The sequence below is a fragment of the Coregonus lavaretus genome, assembly GCF_964263955.1.
Source record: "Coregonus lavaretus genome assembly, contig: HAP1_SCAFFOLD_788, whole genome shotgun sequence".
NCBI lineage: Eukaryota > Metazoa > Chordata > Actinopteri > Salmoniformes > Salmonidae > Coregonus > Coregonus lavaretus.
This window is the reverse complement of record NW_028161303.1, coordinates 19091-39933: the sequence shown is the minus strand read 5'-3', so window position 1 is coordinate 39933 and position 20843 is coordinate 19091. Positions and strand designations below refer to the sequence as shown.

Sequence of the window (20843 nt, the reverse complement as noted above, 5' to 3'; positions counted from 1 at the left end):
TACTACACCCAACACCCTCACTACTACACCCCTACTACACCCCAAACCCTCACTACTCAACCATTTGGTAGGCCTACAGCACGTCATCAGAGCGCGACGTATGTTGAATGCTGAACGAGAGACCTCGGTTTATTGTTTTTGTAAAGCTGTGACAGTGTTTCCTTCCTTGTTTCCTCGTTTGATTGATATACTTTTTGCTTTTGGATCCCGCACGAGGTTAGCCTCAGTTGCTGTGACCGCACCTATCTGTCCCGGGATCCTGCCAGAACAAAAAGTCAGAAGTTGTTTCAGTATCAAACTAGCAAGATTTTCCAAGAACAGCTTGAACACAGCCCGCGACCCAGTTAGCGCTTTTGGCTGGGACCGCAGAGGTGTCCCACGCTAATTGTGGCTGTATTCCTTGCTGCTATTTTCCTGCAACCTGACCTGGCTGGAACTGCGTTGTTTAGCTACCAACGTTAGCCGATGCTGCTACCAACAGTACATTGGAACTGTGTTGTTTAGCTACCAACGTTAGCCGATGCTGCTACCAACAGTACGTTGGAACTGTGTTGTTTAGCTACCAACGTTAGCCGATGCTGCTACCAACAGTACGTTGGAACTGTGTTGTTTAGCTACCAACGTTAGCCGATGCTGCTACCAACAGTACGTTGGAACTGTGTTGTTTAGCTACCAACGTTAGCCGATGCTGCTACCAACAGTACGTTGGAACTGTGTTGTATAGCTACCAACGTTAGCCGATGCTGCTACCAACAGTACGTTGGAACTGTGTTGTTTAGCTACCAACGTTAGCCGATGCTGCTACCAACAGTACATTGGAACTGTGTTGTATAGCTACCAATGTTAGCCGATGCTGCTACCAACAGTACATTGGAACTGTGTTGTATAGCTACCAATGTTAGCCGATGCTGCTACCAACAGTACATTGGAACTGTGTTGTTTAGCTACCAACGTTAGCCGATGCTGCTACCAACAGTACCTGCAAAGACACTGCTTTCCTGCTCACCGCTGTGAGATGATTTGTGTGTCTGATCTCTTTCTGTTCACTTAGTTGAGAATTCATGTAAGGAGAGAGACACTGAAGCCCAGCTAGCCTAGCTAGCCAGCAGTCTCAAATGGAGGACGTGTTCAACCCTGCAGGAGCTGGGTTTATTTTGCTTTATTCCGGGACAATGTGGACCACCCAGACTTTCAATGTAGCAACTGTTTGCTTGCAGAGGACTACAGGGGCAAAGTGGAGGACTACAGGGGCAAAGTGGCTATTCTCAGCAAATAAGTAGCGAACCTACACAAGCTACTGGGGCATCCACGCCCGCCTACCTTTTCTTTCTCTTCTACCCCAGTAGCCGGACGCTGCTCTGGCCTGGTGGAAGTGTCGCCGCCGTGTCGGTTCTCCACAGCCGACTGGCCGGTACTCTGCAGGGATCCCTCCCCGAAGGGGCCTCCCCTTCCCTGGAGAATGGAGCTATTAGGATGCTCCTGGATGACTTGGGGGATGTTCCTGTTCTCGACCCTACCAACCAGCCATGGAGATATGTCACTCGTGTTGAAGTAGAAAACAGCATCCTCTGGCAACGGAGGCCTCCTTGTTAAACCCGGACCGGACACAGACCAGATCAGTTTCGCCGCCCTGGATCCAGAGGTTCCGGCGCCTTCTTCCCTGGGGGCTTCAGTTTCAAGATCGGATCCGGAGGTACCTGCGTCTTTGTCCTCTGATCTGTCTCCCTCTACGCTGTACAGTGATCTACAAATCTGGAGATCAAACTCTTGGAGTCAGGGGACGAGATTCATGGAAATATACAGTTCGTGGGCAGGTGTAATTGCCTCAACATGTGGTATATTTAAGCGAACTTAATTTCTTATCTGAAAATATTGAAAGAAGTTAGATGCGGGGAGATTGTACACTTCCCTCAACTGTGCGAATGTGGCAAAAGTATTATTGATGTAGAGGTCTGCAGTAGTAGGAATGCCCTTTCTCTTCCAGAATAGAAAAGTATTGTCAGTTAGTGAGGGGGGAAATGATGGTTATGGCAAATAGGATGACAGGACCGAACGTTTTCCTTATTTGATACCACATTTTTAATGCATTTTTTTGCATAAGGTTATTGCCAGTAATACGTGTGGGGGATTTAGTTGATGAAAAGAGAAGTGCTGGAAGAGAGGTGTTGTGTGTATCTTGTTCAATAGCGAGCCATGAAGGGGTGGAAGGATCTCCCACGCCAGGGTATTCACCCTGCCAATCAACCAGTTCTCTAGCGTCTAGCTGACCAATAATAATGCTGGGAAATGCAGCAGGCTCAGCCTACCTAATTCTTTGGCTTGATTCTATGTTTTTTTTAGATACGGTGTCCCCACTTTGTATCCCCACACAAAAGGCAAGATAATAGAATCCAAGGATTTAAAAAAAGCTTTAGTTAAAAATATAGGCAGATTCTGAAAGAGATAAAGGAATCTGGGGGAGTGTAACCATTTTAATAGCGTTAACATGGCCTATCATAGATAGAGGCAACACTCTCCAGATCTCAATGTTGCGCTTCAGCTTCTCTATCATGTCGAGGTAGTTCAATTTATAAATCAATTTAGGGTATTTGGGGATGACAACACCTAAATATTTAATTTAGTCTCTTGTGATTTTAAAAGGTATATGTTTAAGGAACTCTGGGTTTAAGTCACCATTAAGAGGCATGAATTCACTTTTATCCCAGTTTATGGTGTAGCCAGAGAGTTCTCCAAGTGATTCGATGAGCTCCAACAGCTCCAACAGTGGTGGAAGTGACTCTTCAGGGCGTGAAACTAACAAGATGTTGTCATCCGCATAGAGCGAGATGCGGTGATCAACCTTGCCCATGTTTAGCAGAGCAATGGTAGGATGGCTTCTGATACTAATAGCTAGGGGTTCCATAGTAATGGTAGGATGGCTTCTGATACTAATAGCTAGGGGTTCCATAGTAATGGTAGGATGGCTTCTGATACTAATAGCTAGGGGTTCCATAGTAATGGTAGGATGGCTTCTGATACTAATAGCTAGTGGTTCCATAGTAACGGTAGGATGGCTTCTGATACTAATAGCTAGGGGTTCCATAGTAACGGTAGGATGGCTTCTGATACTAATAGCTAGGGGTTCCATAGTAATGGTAGGATGGCTTCTGATACTAATAGCTAGGGGTTCCATAGTAATGGTAGGATGGCTTCTGATACTAATAGCTAGGGGTTCCATAGTAATGGTAGGATGGCTTCTGATACTAATAGCTAGGGGTTCCATAGTAATGGTAGGATGGCTTCTGATACTAATAGCTAGGGGTTCCATAGTAATGGTAGGATGGATTCTGATACTAATAGCTAGGGGTTCCATAGTAATGGTAGGATGGCTTCTGATACTAATAGCTAGGGGTTCCATAGTAATGGTAGGATGGCTTCTGATACTAATAGCTAGGGGTTCCATAGTAATGGTAGGATGGCTTCTGATACTAATAGCTAGGGGTTCCATAGTAATGGTAGGATGGCTTCTGATACTAATAGCTAGTGGTTCCATAGTAATGGTAGGATGGCTTCTGATACTAATAGCTAGGGGTTCCATAGTAATGGTAGGATGGCTTCTGATACTAATAGCTAGGGGTTCCATAGTAATGGTAGGATGGCTTCTGATACTAATAGCTAGGGGTTCCATAGTAATGGTAGGATGGCTTCTGATACTAATAGCTAGGGGTTCCATAGTAATGGTAGGATGGCTTCTGATACTAATAGCTAGGGGTTCCATAGTAATGGTAGGATGGCTTCTGATACTAATAGCTAGTGGTTCCATAGTAACGGTAGGATGGCTTCTGATACTAATAGCTAGGGGTTCCATAGTAACGGTAGGATGGCTTCTGATACTAATAGCTAGGGGTTCCATAGTAATGGTAGGATGGCTTCTGATACTAATAGCTAGGGGTTCCATAGTAATGGTAGGATGGCTTCTGATACTAATAGCTAGGGGTTCCATAGTAATGGTAGGATGGCTTCTGATACTAATAGCTAGTGGTTCCATAGTAATGGTAGGATGGCTTCTGATACTAATAGCTAGGGGTTCCATAGTAATGGTAGGATGGCTTCTGATACTAATAGCTAGGGGTTCCATAGTAATGGTAGGATGGCTTCTGATACTAATAGCTAGGGGTTCCATAGTAATGGTAGGATGGCTTCTGATACTAATAGCTAGGGGTTTCATAGTAACGGTAGGATGGCTTCTGATACTAATAGCTAGGGGTTCCATAGTAATGGTAGGATGGATTCTGATACTAATAGCTAGGGGTTCCATAGTAGTGGTAGGATGGCTTCTGATACTAATAGCTAGGGGTTCCATAGTAATGGTAGGATGGCTTCTGATACTAATAGCTAGGGGTTCCATAGTAATGGTAGGATGGCTTCTGATACTAATAGCTAGGGGTTCCATAGTAATGGTAGGATGGCTTCTGATACTAATAGCTAGGGGTTCCATAGTAATGGTAGGATGGCTTCTGATACTAATAGCTAGGGGTTCCATAGTAATGGTAGGATGGCTTCTGATACTAATAGCTAGGGGTTCCATAGTAATGGTAGGATGGCTTCTGATACTAATAGCTAGGGGTTCCATAGTAGTGGTAGGATGGCTTCTGATACTAATAGCTAGGGGTTCCATAGTAATGGTAGGATGGCTTCTGATACTAATAGCTAGGGGTTCCATAGTAATGGTAGGATGGCTTCTGATACTAATAGCTAGGGGTTCCATAGTAATGGTAGGATGGCTTCTGATACTAATAGCTAGGGGTTCCATAGTAATGGTAGGATGGCTTCTGATACTAATAGCTAGGGGTTCCATAGTAATGGTAGGATGGCTTCTGATACTAATAGCTAGGGGTTTCATAGTAACGGTAGGATGGCTTCTGATACTAATAGCTAGGGGTTCCATAGTAATGGTAGGATGGATTCTGATACTAATAGCTAGGGGTTCCATAGTAATGGTAGGATGGCTTCTGATACTAATAGCTAGGGGTTCCATAGTAATGGTAGGATGGCTTCTGATACTAATAGCTAGGGGTTCCATAGTAATGGTAGGATGGATTCTGATACTAATAGCTAGGGGTTCCATAGTAGTGGTAGGATGGCTTCTGATACTAATAGCTAGGGGTTCCATAGTAATGGTAGGATGGCTTCTGATACTAATAGCTAGGGGTTCCATAGTAATGGTAGGATGGCTTCTGATACTAATAGCTAGGGGTTCCATAGTAATGGTAGGATGGCTTCTGATACTAATAGCTAGGGGTTCCATAGTAATGGTAGGATGGCTTCTGATACTAATAGCTAGGGGTTCCATAGTAATGGTAGGATGGCTTCTGATACTAATAGCTAGGGGTTCCATAGTAATGGTAGGATGGCTTCTGATACTAATAGCTAGGGGTTCCATAGTAATGGTAGGATGGCTTCTGATACTAATAGCTAGGGGTTCCATAGTAACGGTAGGATGGCTTCTGATACTAATAGCTAGGGGTTTCATAGTAATGGTAGGATGGCTTCTGATACTAATAGCTAGGGGTTCCATAGTAATGGTAGGATGGCTTCTGATACTAATAGCTAGGGGTTCCATAGTAATGGTAGGATGGCTTCTGATACTAATAGCTAGGGGTTTCATAGTAATGGTAGGATGGCTTCTGATACTAATAGCTAGGGGTTCCATAGTAATGGTAGGATGGCTTCTGATACTAATAGCTAGGGGTTCCATAGTAATGGTAGGATGGCTTCTGATACTAATAGCTAGGGGTTCCATAGTAATGGTAGGATGGCTTCTGATACTAATAGCTAGGGGTTCCATAGTAACGGTAGGATGGCTTCTGATACTAATAGCTAGGGGTTCCATAGTAACGGTAGGATGGCTTCTGATACTAATAGCTAGGGGTTCCATAGTAATGGTAGGATGTCTTCTGATACTAATAGCTAGGGGTTCCATAGTAATGGTAGGATGGCTTCTGATACTAATAGCTAGGGGTTCCATAGTAATGGTAGGATGGCTTCTGATACTAATAGCTAGGGGTTCCATAGTAATGGTAGGATGGCTTCTGATACTAATAGCTAGGGGTTCCATAGTAATGGTAGGATGACTTCTGATACTAATAGCTAGGGGTTCCATAGTAATGGTAGGATGGCTTCTGATACTAATAGCTAGGGGTTCCATAGTAATGGTAGGATGGCTTCTGATACTAATAGCTAGGGGTTCCATAGTAATGGTAGGATGGCTTCTGATACTAATAGCTAGGGGTTCCATAGTAATGGTAGGATGGCTTCTGATACTAATAGCTAGGGGTTCCATAGTAACGGTAGGATGGCTTCTGATACTAATAGCTAGGGGTTCCATAGTAATGGTAGGATGGCTTCTGATACTAATAGCTAGGGGTTCCATAGTAATGGTAGGATGGATTCTGATACTAATAGCTAGGGGTTCCATAGTAATGGTAGGATGGCTTCTGATACTAATAGCTAGGGGTTCCATAGTAATGGTAGGATGGCTTCTGATACTAATAGCTAGGGGTTCCATAGTAACGGTAGGATGGCTTCTGATACTAATAGCTAGGGGTTCCATAGTAATGGTAGGATGGCTTCTGATACTAATAGCTAGGGGTTCCATAGTAATGGTAGGATGGCTTCTGATACTAATAGCTAGGGGTTCCATAGTAACGGTAGGATGGCTTCTGATACTAATAGCTAGGGGTTCCATAGTAATGGTAGGATGACTTCTGATACTAATAGCTAGGGGTTCCATAGTAATGGTAGGATGGATTCTGATACTAATAGCTAGGGGTTCCATAGTAATGGTAGGATGGCTTCTGATACTAATAGCTAGGGGTTCCATAGTAATGGTAGGATGGCTTCTGATACTAATAGCTAGGGGTTCCATAGTAATGGTAGGATGGCTTCTGATACTAATAGCTAGGGGTTCCATAGTAATGGTAGGATGGCTTCTGATACTAATAGCTAGGGGTTCCATAGTAATGGTAGGATGGCTTCTGATACTAATAGCTAGGGGTTCCATAGTAATGGTAGGATGGCTTCTGATACTAATAGCTAGGGGTTCCATAGTAATGGTAGGATGGCTTCTGATACTAATAGCTAGGGGTTCCATAGTAATGGTAGGATGGCTTCTGATACTAATAGCTAGGGGTTCCATAGTAATGGTAGGATGGCTTCTGATACTAATAGCTAGGGGTTCCATAGTAATGGTAGGATGGATTCTGATACTAATAGCTAGGGGTTCCATAGTAATGGTAGGATGGCTTCTGATACTAATAGCTAGGGGTTCCATAGTAATGGTAGGATGGCTTCTGATACTAATAGCTAGGGGTTCCATAGTAATGGTAGGATGGCTTCTGATACTAATAGCTAGGGGTTCCATAGTAACGGTAGGATGGCTTCTGATACTAATAGCTAGGGGTTCCATAGTAATGGTAGGATGGCTTCTGATACTAATAGCTAGGGGTTCCATAGTAATGGTAGGATGGCTTCTGATACTAATAGCTAGGGGTTCCATAGTAATGGTAGGATGGCTTCTGATACTAATAGCTAGGGGTTCCATAGTAATGGTAGGATGGCTTCTGATACTAATAGCTAGGGGTTCCATAGTAATGGTAGGATGGCTTCTGATACTAATAGCTAGGGGTTCCATAGTAATGGTAGGATGGCTTCTGATACTAATAGCTAGGGGTTCCATAGTAATGGTAGGATGGCTTCTGATACTAATAGCTAGGGGTTCCATAGTAATGGTAGGATGGCTTCTGATACTAATAGCTAGGGGTTCCATAGTAATGGTAGGATGGCTTCTGATACTAATAGCTAGGGGTTCCATAGTAATGGTAGGATGGCTTCTGATACTAATAGCTAGGGGTTCCATAGTAACGGTAGGATGGCTTCTGATACTAATAGCTAGGGGTTCCATAGTAATGGTAGGATGGCTTCTGATACTAATAGCTAGGGGTTCCATAGTAATGGTAGGATGGCTTCTGATACTAATAGCTAGGGGTTCCATAGTAATGGTAGGATGGCTTCTGATACTAATAGCTAGGGGTTCCATAGTAACGGTAGGATGGCTTCTGATACTAATAGCTAGGGGTTCCATAGTAATGGTAGGATGACTTCTGATACTAATAGCTAGGGGTTCCATAGTAATGGTAGGATGGATTCTGATACTAATAGCTAGGGGTTCCATAGTAATGGTAGGATGGCTTCTGATACTAATATCTAGGGGTTCCATAGTAATGGTAGGATGGCTTCTGATACTAATAGCTAGGGGTTCCATAGTAATGGTAGGATGGCTTCTGATACTAATAGCTAGGGGTTCCATAGTAATGGTAGGATGGCTTCTGATACTAATAGCTAGGAGTTCCATAGTAATGGTAGGATGGCTTCTGATACTAATAGCTAGGGGTTCCATAGTAGTGGTAGGATGGCTTCTGATACTAATAGCTAGGGGTTCCATAGTAATGGTAGGATGGCTTCTGATACTAATAGCTAGGGGTTCCATAGTAATGGTAGGATGGCTTCTGATACTAATAGCTAGGGGTTCCATAGTAATGGTAGGATGGCTTCTGATACTAATAGCTAGGGGTTCCATAGTAATGGTAGGATGGCTTCTGATACTAATAGCTAGGGGTTCCATAGTAACGGTAGGATGGCTTCTGATACTAATAGCTAGGGGTTCCATAGTAATGGTAGGATGGCTTCTGATACTAATAGCTAGGGGTTACATAGTAATGGTAGGATGGCTTCTGATACTAATAGCTAGGGGTTCCATAGTAACGGTAGGATGGCTTCTGATACTAATAGCTAGGGGTTCCATAGTAATGGTAGGATGGCTTCTGATACTAATAGCTAGGGGTTCCATAGTAATGGTAGGATGGCTTCTGATACTAATAGCTAGGGGTTCCATAGTAACGGTAGGATGGCTTCTGATACTAATAGCTAGGGGTTCCATAGTAATGGTAGGATGGCTTCTGATACTAATAGCTAGGGGTTCCATAGTAACGGTAGGATGGCTTCTGATACTAATAGCTAGGGGTTCCATAGTAATGGTAGGATGGCTTCTGATACTAATAGCTAGGGGTTCCATAGTAATGGTAGGATGGCTTCTGATACTAATAGCTAGGGGTTTCATAGTAATGGTAGGATGGCTTCTGATACTAATAGCTAGGGGTTCCATAGTAATGGTAGGATGGCTTCTGATACTAATAGCTAGGGGTTCCATAGTAATGGTAGGATGGCTTCTGATACTAATAGCTAGGGGTTCCATAGTAATGGTAGGATGGCTTCTGATACTAATAGCTAGGGGTTCCATAGTAATGGTAGGATGGCTTCTGATACTAATAGCTAGGGGTTTCATAGTAATGGTAGGATGGCTTCTGATACTAATAGCTAGGGGTTCCATAGTAATGGTAGGATGGCTTCTGATACTAATAGCTAGGGGTTCCATAGTAATGGTAGGATGGCTTCTGATACTAATAGCTAGGGGTTCCATAGTAGTGGTAGGATGGCTTCTGATACTAATAGCTAGGGGTTCCATAGTAGTGGTAGGATGGCTTCTGATACTAATAGCTAGGGGTTCCATAGTAACGGTAGGATGGCTTCTGATACTAATAGCTAGGGGTTCCATAGTAGTGGTAGGATGGCTTCTGATACTAATAGCTAGGGGTTCCATAGTAATGGTAGGATGGCTTCTGATACTAATAGCTAGGGGTTCCATAGTAACGGTAGGATGGCTTCTGATACTAATAGCTAGGGGTTCCATAGTAATGGTAGGATGGCTTCTGATACTAATAGCTAGGGGTTCCATAGTAATGGTAGGATGGCTTCTGATACTAATAGCTAGGGGTTCCATAGTAATGGTAGGATGGCTTCTGATACTAATAGCTAGGGGTTCCATAGTAGTGGTAGGATGGCTTCTGATACTAATAGCTAGGGGTTCCATAGTAACGGTAGGATGGCTTCTGATACTAATAGCTAGGGGTTCCATAGTAATGGTAGGATGGCTTCTGATACTAATAGCTAGTGGTTCCATAGTAACGGTAGGATGGCTTCTGATACTAATAGCTAGGGGTTCCATAGTAATGGTAGGATGGCTTCTGATACTAATAGCTAGGGGTTCCATAGTAATGGTAGGATGGCTTCTGATACTAATAGCTAGGGGTTCCATAGTAATGGTAGGATGGCTTCTGATACTAATAGCTAGGGGTTCCATAGTAATGGTAGGATGGCTTCTGATACTAATAGCTAGGGGTTCCATAGTAATGGTAGGATGGCTTCTGATACTAATAGCTAGGGGTTCCATAGTAATGGTAGGATGGCTTCTGATACTAATAGCTAGGGGTTTCATAGTAATGGTAGGATGGCTTCTGATACTAATAGCTAGGGGTTCCATAGTAATGGTAGGATGGCTTCTGATACTAATAGCTAGGGGTTCCATAGTAATGGTAGGATGGCTTCTGATACTAATAGCTAGGGGTTCCATAGTAATGGTAGGATGGCTTCTGATACTAATAGCTAGGGGTTCCATAGTAATGGTAGGATGGCTTCTGATACTAATAGCTAGGGGTTCCATAGTAATGGTAGGATGGCTTCTGATCCTAATAGCTAGGGGTTCCATAGTAATGGTAGGATGGCTTCTGATACTAATAGCTAGGGGTTCCATAGTAATGGTAGGATGGCTTCTGATACTAATAGCTAGGGGTTCCATAGTAATGGTAGGATGGCTTCTGATACTAATAGCTAGGGGTTCCATAGTAATGGTAGGATGGCTTCTGATACTAATAGCTAGGGGTTCCATAGTAATGGTAGGATGGCTTCTGATACTAATAGCTAGGGGTTCCATAGTAATGGTAGGATGGCTTCTGATACTAATAGCTAGGGGTTCCATAGTAATGGTAGGATGGCTTCTGATACTAATAGCTAGGGGTTCCATAGTAATGGTAGGATGGCTTCTGATACTAATAGCTAGGGGTTCCATAGTAATGGTAGGATGGCTTCTGATACTAATAGCTAGGGGTTCCATAGTAATGGTAGGATGGCTTCTGATACTAATAGCTAGGGGTTCCATAGTAATGGTAGGATGACTTCTGATACTAATAGCTAGGGGTTCCATAGTAATGGTAGGATGGCTTCTGATACTAATAGCTAGGGGTTCCATAGTAATGGTAGGATGGCTTCTGATACTAATAGCTAGGGGTTCCATAGTAATGGTAGGATGGCTTCTGATACTAATAGCTAGGGGTTCCATAGTAATGGTAGGATGGCTTCTGATACTAATAGCTAGTGGTTCCATAGTAACGGTAGGATGGCTTCTGATACTAATAGCTAGGGGTTCCATAGTAATGGTAGGATGACTTCTGATACTAATAGCTAGGGGTTCCATAGTAACGGTAGGATGGCTTCTGATACTAATAGCTAGGGGTTCCATAGTAATGGTAGGATGACTTCTGATACTAATAGCTAGGGGTTCCATAGTAACGGTAGGATGGCTTCTGATACTAATAGCTAGGGGTTCCATAGTAATGGTAGGATGGCTTCTGATACTAATAGCTAGGGGTTCCATAGTAATGGTAGGATGGCTTCTGATACTAATAGCTAGTGGTTCCATAGTAACGGTAGGATGGCTTCTGATACTAATAGCTAGGGGTTCCATAGTAACGGTAGGATGGCTTCTGATACTAATAGCTAGGGGTTCCATAGTAATGGTAGGATGGCTTCTGATACTAATAGCTAGGGGTTCCATAGTAATGGTAGGATGGCTTCTGATACTAATAGCTAGGTGTTCCATAGTAATGGTAGGATGGCTTCTGATACTAATAGCTAGGGGTTCCATAGTAATGGTAGGATGGCTTCTGATACTAATAGCTAGGGGTTCCATAGTAATGGTAGGATGGCTTCTGATACTAATAGCTAGGGGTTCCATAGTAATGGTAGGATGGCTTCTGATACTAATAGCTAGGGGTTCCATAGTAACGGTAGGATGGCTTCTGATACTAATAGCTGGGGGTTCCATAGTAACGGTAGGATGGCTTCTGATACTAATAGCTAGGGGTTCCATAGTAATGGTAGGATGGCTTCTGATACTAATAGCTAGGGGTTCCATAGTAACGGTAGGATGGCTTCTGATACTAATAGCTAGGGGTTCCATAGTAATGGTAGGATGGCTTCTGATACTAATAGCTAGGGGTTCCATAGTAATGGTAGGATGGCTTCTGATACTAATAGCTAGGGGTTCCATAGTAATGGTAGGATGGCTTCTGATACTAATAGCTAGGGGTTCCATAGTAATGGTAGGATGGCTTCTGATACTAATAGCTAGGGGTTCCATAGTAATGGTAGGATGGCTTCTGATACTAATAGCTAGGGGTTCCATAGTAACGGTAGGATGGCTTCTGATACTAATAGCTAGGGGTTCCATAGTAATGGTAGGATGACTTCTGATACTAATAGCTAGGGGTTCCATAGTAATGGTAGGATGGCTTCTAATACTAATAGCTAGGGGTTCCATAGTAATGGTAGGATGGCTTCTGATACTAATAGCTAGGGGCTCCATAGTAATGGTAGGATGGCTTCTGATACTAATAGCTAGGGGTTCCATAGTAATGGTAGGATGGCTTCTGATACTAATAGCTAGGGGTTCCATAGTAATGGTAGGATGGCTTCTGATACTAATAGCTAGGGGTTCCATAGTAATGGTAGGATGGCTTCTGATACTAATAGCTAGGGGTTCCATAGTAACGGTAGGATGGCTTCTGATACTAATAGCTAGGGGTTCCATAGTAACGGTAGGATGGCTTCTGATACTAATAGCTAGGGGTTCCATAGTAATGAGAATAGCAATGGACTCAAGGGGCACCCCTGGCGGCAGTGAAAACGGAGATGATTTTCTGTAATTAGTGAGAACTGAAGCCGTCGGGGACACATATAGTATTTCAACCCAAGAGACAAAACCCTCGCCCAGACCAAACTCCTTTATTACAGTCAGAATGCAGTTCCATTCCACTTGGTCAAATGCTTTTTGAGCTTCAAGTGCAAGAATTGCAACTTTTGAATCTTTGTCATGTTTGGAATACATGATATTCATCAGTCACCTAATGTTGGAAAATGAGAATCTGCCTGCAATAAAACCAGTTTGGTCATGATTAATTATAGTCGAAATGTATTTGTTTAGTCTGTTTGCGAGTATTTTAGCAAACACCTTAAGATGGCATCCGAGGAGGGCAATAGGGCGATATGAAGATGGATCTGTTTCAGCTTTATCTTTCTTTAACATCAGGGAGAAATTGGCTGAGTAGAAAGACTCCGGGAGTCTGACAGTTTCAGTAGACTGTTTAAACATCCTCGACACGAGAGGAGGAACCTTTTCTCAGTATGCTTTGTAAAACTCTATACCAAAGCCGTCAGGGCTTAGCCGCTTTACCGTTAGGAAAGGAACGTACTTAAATGCCTCCCACAAAGTGGAGTCGGATACATCAGCAGTATCATTCTGGGATATATAGTCCGTAATTAAATTGGCTGTTTGTTGGTGAAATTGTTCAGTAATTGTTGAGTAATGTTGGATTAGATCGCCAGCTGAATTGAAGCTTTGTACTGCCAAAATCCATTTGTAATAAAACGGGACTGTGATCGGAAATTATTATATTATGGTACTTGGTAGAGGTGACGTTAGATATCAACTTAGTGTCTGTTAAAAAGTAGTCAATTCTTGTGTATAATTTATGCACATGTGAGAAGAAAGAATAATCCTTATCTGTAGGGTGTTGTAATCTCCAAATATTGACAAGGTTCATTGTTCCAAATAAATTATTCAAGACAGTAGTGGAATTCAGTGAAGTGGCGAGTATGAAGCCTATAAGGATCCAAAATGCATTTAAAATCTCTGCCTGTAATTTAAATGTGTGGTTGATAAATCTGGTAAGAGATTGAAGACATTCCGAAAGAACCCTGGGTCATCGAAATTTGGTGCATAAAGATTTTAAAATGTTAGATGTCGTGATAGAACATGGCCTATTACTATAATAAAGCAGCCGTTGGGGTCGTTGATAGTTGAAATGTGTTTGAATGGGACAGTTTTTCTAAATAATATGGCTACACCTCTAGCCTTGGATAAGAAAGTTGATTAATAAATCTGTGATACCCAACTACATTTTAATCTCCATTGCTTCAGTATGCTTTATGTGAGTTGAAACATAATATCTCCAGATAAAGATTTCAAATGGGAAAAACATTTTCCTCTTTTCAAATTCATTCTCAAACCTCGTACATTCCACGAAATAAGGGTAATGTCGCCACACTGTGGCGAAGTGGTAGAGTTACCAGTAGCCATAAGAAATAATTATTTGGTCCTCAAATACATTAAAATTGTAGCAGTATGGTTGGCGCAACACGTAAAGAGCAAAGGACAAATGAGAAATACAAAATAACAATCTCCACCTCCCTCCCTCCCCCCTTCCACCTCCCTCCCTCCCCCCTTCCACCTCCCTCCCTCCCCCCTTCCACCTCCCTCCCTCCCCCCTTCCACTTCCCCAAACGAAGTGGAAAATAAATTCCCCCATGAACACTGTGGAGCTGTTGGACCCTACAAGGAGACATAGGCTAGCTAACCAATTTATAATGAAAATAAATTAGCGTACCTTCAGGTGGTCCGACTGGGCCCCCCCCCCACCCTTATGTCTATAACAATTGCTCTTATAAAATAACTGAATTGAGCCAAACAATGTAGTCAATATGTCCCTCCTGAAACAGGGAAACCAGTCAGGTGCAGTCTTACCCACCTGTAGGACTATGACAGCGCTGTCTAAAACTGGCATGGATAGTCGGAACTACCTATCACGGTCAACAGCTACTCGGGATGGTACTATCGGTCCTAGGCGTCGGTGGCTATAGTAGTAATCCTGTCAATGAAAGACTCTGCATCCTGTGGTTTTTCAAACACCTTCACTACCGTACCATGGGTAAGAATCAGACGAGCAGGGAAGAGGAGGCTGTGTCTGATTCCCAGCTCCATCGAAGGCCTGGCACTGCTTGGTTACCTCAGCAGTGTAGTCTGGGTATATGTTAACCCGAGCCCCGTTGAAGGACAGGGGAAATTGCTGGCGGGACAGGTGCAGAATCTTTTCCTTCTCGGGGTCGTGGTGTATTTTGGCAATCATGACGCGGGGCCGCGTAGTGGAGATCACTCCGATGCGCTGCGCTCGGTCCACTCTTAAGCCTTGGGGGAAATTGTCAATCCCTAACAGTTTTGGTATGTGTTCCGCCATGAACTGTGTTGGTCTGCCCTTCTCAACCTTCTCTTCCAAGCCTGTGATTTTGATATTCGAGCGCCTTGAACGTCCCTCGAGGTCAATTAGCTTGAGTTTCATACCTTTGTTCGCTGTTAGTAGCGCTTCATACTGTCCCTCGAGGGTGGTGACGCGTGTCTCGTGGTCACCTGAGTTCCCTTCCAGGTCAATAATGCGGGTTGTGTGGTCAGCCAGGGAGGTTTGCACTGATTGTAAGGATGATTAAATCGAGAGTTCATGTCCTCTTCCATTTTCTTGATAGCTGCTAATATGATAGTCAGTGAAGGCTCCGAGTCAGGGTTAGCCATGCTAGCCATAACGGCCAGGCTAACACAAGCATCGCCATCCTCGTCTTGAGCTGTGGTGGGGACTTTGCCATCTTTCTTGCCGGTTGTTTTTGGATTAATTAGTTTTCCCTTGGCCGTGTTTCTCAAAGAGTTTCTCATTGTAGCAGTTTGGTCAGGCAAAAGTATAATTTAAATCAAATTTAAGCAAGGGTGAGGAGAAGGTAGTCGGAGAAGCGTCTACTCCATGTAGTGCTCACTAGCGCCCCCCCCGAGCATGTCTACTTCTGATAAGCTTCCCAGTAAAGCAATACAAATAATCAAGCATCCTAGAAAAGTGCTAGAAATAGCCCACATTAACATATGTAGCCTAAGAAACAAGGTTCAGGAAGTCAATATCTTGCTAGTAACAGATTACATTCATATTATGACTATCTCTGAAACTCACTTAGATACTGTAATACCTTTGATGATACAGTGGTAACAATACATGGTTATAACATCTACAGAATATACAGAAATGCCAATGGGGGCGGTGTTGCGGTCTATATTCAGAACCGCATTCCTTTCAAGCTTAGAGAGGATCTCATGTTAAATACTGTTGAAGTAATATGGCTACAGATTCATCTGCCTCACCTAAAGCCCATTCTTGTGGGAAGCTGCTATAGACCACCAAGTGCTAACAGTCAGTATCTGGATAATATGTGTGAAAGCACAGGAATGAAATCATCAACATGAATTGATCACATCTTTATTAATGCTGCAGAAATTAGCTTTAAAGCAGTATCCAAATCCATCGGATGTAGTGATCACAATATAGTAGCCATATCTAGGAAAACCAAAGTTTCAAAGGCTGGGCCTAATATAGTGTATAAGAGGTCATACAATACGTTTTGTAGTGATTCTTATGTTAATGATGTAAAGAATATTTGCTGGTCTGTGGTGTGCAGTGAGGAGCAACCAGACGCTGCACTTGACACATTTATGAAATTGCTTATTCCAGTTACTAATAAGCATGCACCCATTAAGAAAATTACTGTAAAAACTGTTAAACCCTCTTGGATTGATGAGGAATTAAAAAATTGTATGGTTGAGAGGGATATGGCAAAAGGTATTTACATTTTAGTCATTTAGCAGATGCTCTTATCCCCCGTGGGAATCGAACCCACAACCCTGGCGTTGCAAGTACCATGCTCTACCAACTAAGCCACAAGGGTATGGCAAATAAGTCTGGCAACACAACCGATTGGCAAACGGACTGCAAATTGAGAAATCATGTGACTATACTATGAAACAAAGATAAATTATATGAAGAATTATAGTAAAAAGCTTAGGAGCGCCTTAAATGACGTTGGGCAAAAAGGCAAACTCAGCTCCATCATTCATTGAATCAGGTGGCTCATTCATCACACAACCCACTGATATTGCCAACTACTTTAATTATTTTTTTCATTGGCAAGATTATCAAATTTAGGCATGACATGCCAGCAACAAACACTGACACTACACATCCAAGTATATCTGACCAAATTATGAAAGACAAGCATTGTAATTTTGAAAATCCTTAAAGTGAGAGTCGAAAAGGTGAAAAAAGTATTGTTGTCTATGAACAATTTGAAGTCACAGGGGTCTGAAACCTTGTATGGAAAATTGTTGGGGTTCTTGTAGCCGTCCAAGTCATGCAGCAACTACTGCTGCTTCTGCTGTTTCTAACAATTTGGGGGAAAATGGTGTTTGACCAGATACAATGCTATTTTACAGTAAACAAATTGACAACAGACTTTCAGCACGCTTATAGGGAAGGACATTCAACAAGCACAGCACTTACACAAATGACTGATGATTGGCTGAGAGAAATTGATGATAAAAAGATTATGGGGGCTGTTTTGTTAGACTTCAGTGCGGCTTTTAACATTATCTATTATAGTCTGCTGATGGAAAAACGTATGACATAATACAGAACATTAATAGACTAGAACAGCTGAAGGACAGAACTATACATCAATAAAAATACAATTTAAAAAAGGCAAACGTAGCCTACATATCAATACCAATACATACACACAATCTATCTAGGTCAAATAGGAGAGAGGTGTTGTGTTGTGAAGTGTTGCTTTATCTGGGGGTTTTTAACCAGGTTTGCTGTTCATTTGAGCAATATGAGATGGAACGGAGTTCCATGCAATAATGGCTCTATATAATACTGTATGCTTCCTTGAATTTGTTCTGGATTTGGGGACTGTGAAAAGACCCCTGGTGGCATGTCTGGTGGGGTAAGTGTGTGTGTCAGAGCTGTGTGTAAGTTGACTATGCAAACAATTTGGGATTTTCAACACATTAATGTTTCTTATAAAAAGAAGAAGTGAAGCAGTCAGTCTCTCCTCAACTCTTAGCCAAGAGAGACTGGCATGCATAGTATTAATATCAGCCCTCTGATTACAATGAAGAGCAAGACGTGCCGCTCTGTTCTGGGCCAGCTGCAGCTTAACTAGGTCTTTCTTTGCAGCACTGGACCACACGACTGGACAATAATCAAGATAAGATCAAACTAGAGCCTGCAGAACTTACTTTGTGGAATGTGGTGTCAAAAAAGCAGAGCATCTCTTTATTACGGACAGACTTCTCTCCATCTTTACAACCGTTGAATCTATATGTTTTGACCATGACAGTTTACAATCTAAGGTAACGCCAAGTAATTTAGTCTCCTCAATTTGTTCAACAGCCACACCATTCATTACCAGATTCAGCTGAGGTCTAGAACTTAGGGAATGATTTGTACCAAAAACAATGCTCTTAGTTTTAGAGATGTTCAGGACCAGTTTATTACTGGCCACCCATTCCAAAACAGACTGCAACTCATTGTTAAGGGTTTCATTGACTTCATTAGTGTCACGGATTCTGCCGAGGCTGCTCCTCCTCCTTGTTCAGGCAGGCTTCGGCGTTCGTCGTCCCCGGAGTACTAGCTGCCACCGTTGAATGTTTCTATGTTTGATTGCTTTTGTCTGTCTATTACACCTGTGTCCGTTTGTGTCTGATTACGTGTTCTATAAGTTGCCTGTTTTGTATTGGTTAGGTTGTGTGTTGTTTTTCGCCTGTCCGTAGTGCTGCGTGTTTTGCTCTGTTTATTGTTTTATTGTTTACGCACAGTTTGCGTAATTGCTCGCCTCTGTTCTTGTTGAGGCCGTTCTTTGTATCTTTGCCTTGTGTTCTCACAAGTAAACTTTGTTGGACTAAGCTTCGGTGTCCTGCGCCTGACTCCCACACCACATTCACCTCAGCCTTGACAATTAGCTGTGGTTACAAATGCATATATGGTTGAATCATCAGCATACATGGACACACATGCTTTGTTTAATGCCAGTGGCAGGTCATTGGTAAAAATAGAAAAGAGTAGAGGGCCTAGAGAGCTGCCCTGTGGTACACCACACTTTACATGTTTGACATTAGAGAAGCTTCCATTAAAGAAAACCCTTTGTGTTCTATTAGATAGATAGCTCTGAATCGACAAATTGTGAAAAGCCATAACACATATGTTTTCTCAACAACAGGTTATGGTCAATAATATCAAAGGCTGCACTGAAATCTAACAGTACAGCTCCCACAATCTTCTCATTATCAATTTATTTCAACCAATCATCAGTCATTTGTGACAGTGCAGTACATGTTGAGTACCCTTCTCTATAAGCATGCTGAAAGTCTGTTGTTAATTTGTTTACAGAGAAATAGCATTGTATTTGGTCAAATATAATTCTTTCCAACAGTTTGCTAAGAGCTGGCAGCAAGCTAATAGGTCTGCTGCTGAACCAGTAAAGGCCGTTTTACCACTCTTGGGTAGCGGAATGACTTTGGCTTCCCTCCAGGCCTGAAGACAAAGACTTTCCTCTAGGCTCAGATTAAAGACATGACAGATAGGAGCTACCATCCTCAGTAGCTTTCCATCTAAGTTGTCAATGCCAGGAGGTTTTTCATTATTGATCGATAACAATACATTTTCCACCTCTCCCACACTAACTTTACAAAATTCAAACTTGCAATGCTTTTCTTTCCTTATTTGTTTTTTTATGCATGAATACGATAGCTCACTGTAAGTTTGCCCACTTTGCCAATGATGTAATCATTTAAAATAATTGGCAACATCAAATGGTTTTGTGATGAATAAGCCATCTGATTCAATAGAAGATTTTGTCTTTCTGCCCATAATTTCATTTAAAGTACTGCAGTTTTTTCCCCCATCATTCTTTATATCATTAATCTTGGCTTCATAATACAGTTTCTTCTTTTTTGTTGTTGAGTTCAGTCACATAATTTCTCAGTTTTCAGTAGACCAGCCACTCCTTTAGCCCCATCTCTTTCAACCAGACAGTTTTTCAGTTCTTCATCAATCCATGGAGCCTTAACAGTTCTAACAGTCAGTTTCTTAACAGGTGCATGTTTATCAATAATTGGAAGAAGCAATTTCATAAATCCATCAAGTGCAGCGTCTGGATGCTCCTTATCAATCACAGCTGCCCTCCTTATTAATCACAATCACCCCACTACACTATTACTACACCCCAACACCCTCACTACTACACCCTTACTAAACCATTACTACACCCCAACACCCTCACTACTACACCCTTACTAAACCATTACTACACCCTAACACCCTCACTACTACACTCCAACACCCTCATTACTACACCCCTACTACACCCTTACTAAACCATTACTACACTCCAACACCCTCATTACTACACCCCTACTACACCATTACTACACCATTACTACACCCTAACACCCTCACTACTACACCATTACTACACCCTAACTGCTACACCATTACTACACCATTACTACACCACAACACCCTTACTACACCCCTACTACACCATTACTACACCATTACTACACCCCAACACCCTCACTAATACACCCCAACACCCTCACTAATACACCCCAACACCCTCATTGCTACACCCCTACTACACCATTACTACACCCTAACACCCTCACTACTACACCCATACTACGCCATTACTACACCCCAACACCCTCACTACTACACCCCTACTACACCCATACTACACCCCAACACCCTCACTAATACACCCCAACACCCTCACTACTACACCCCTACTAAACCATTACTACACCCCAACACCCTCACTAATATACCACAACACCCTCACTACTACACCCCTACTAAACCATTACTACACCATTACTACACCCCAACACCCTCACTAATACACTCCAACACCCTCATTACTAC

General features: G+C 42.5%; 1 protein-coding gene across 1 annotated transcript in view; it reads left to right on the top strand.

Moving 5' to 3' along the window:
• The window catches only part of LOC311120836 (insulin-like growth factor 2 mRNA-binding protein 2), a gene marked incomplete at its 3' end in the record, with an annotated part of 90362 nt that overhangs the window by 52578 nt on the left and 16941 nt on the right, over window positions 1-20843 (top strand). The window lies entirely within an intron of this gene.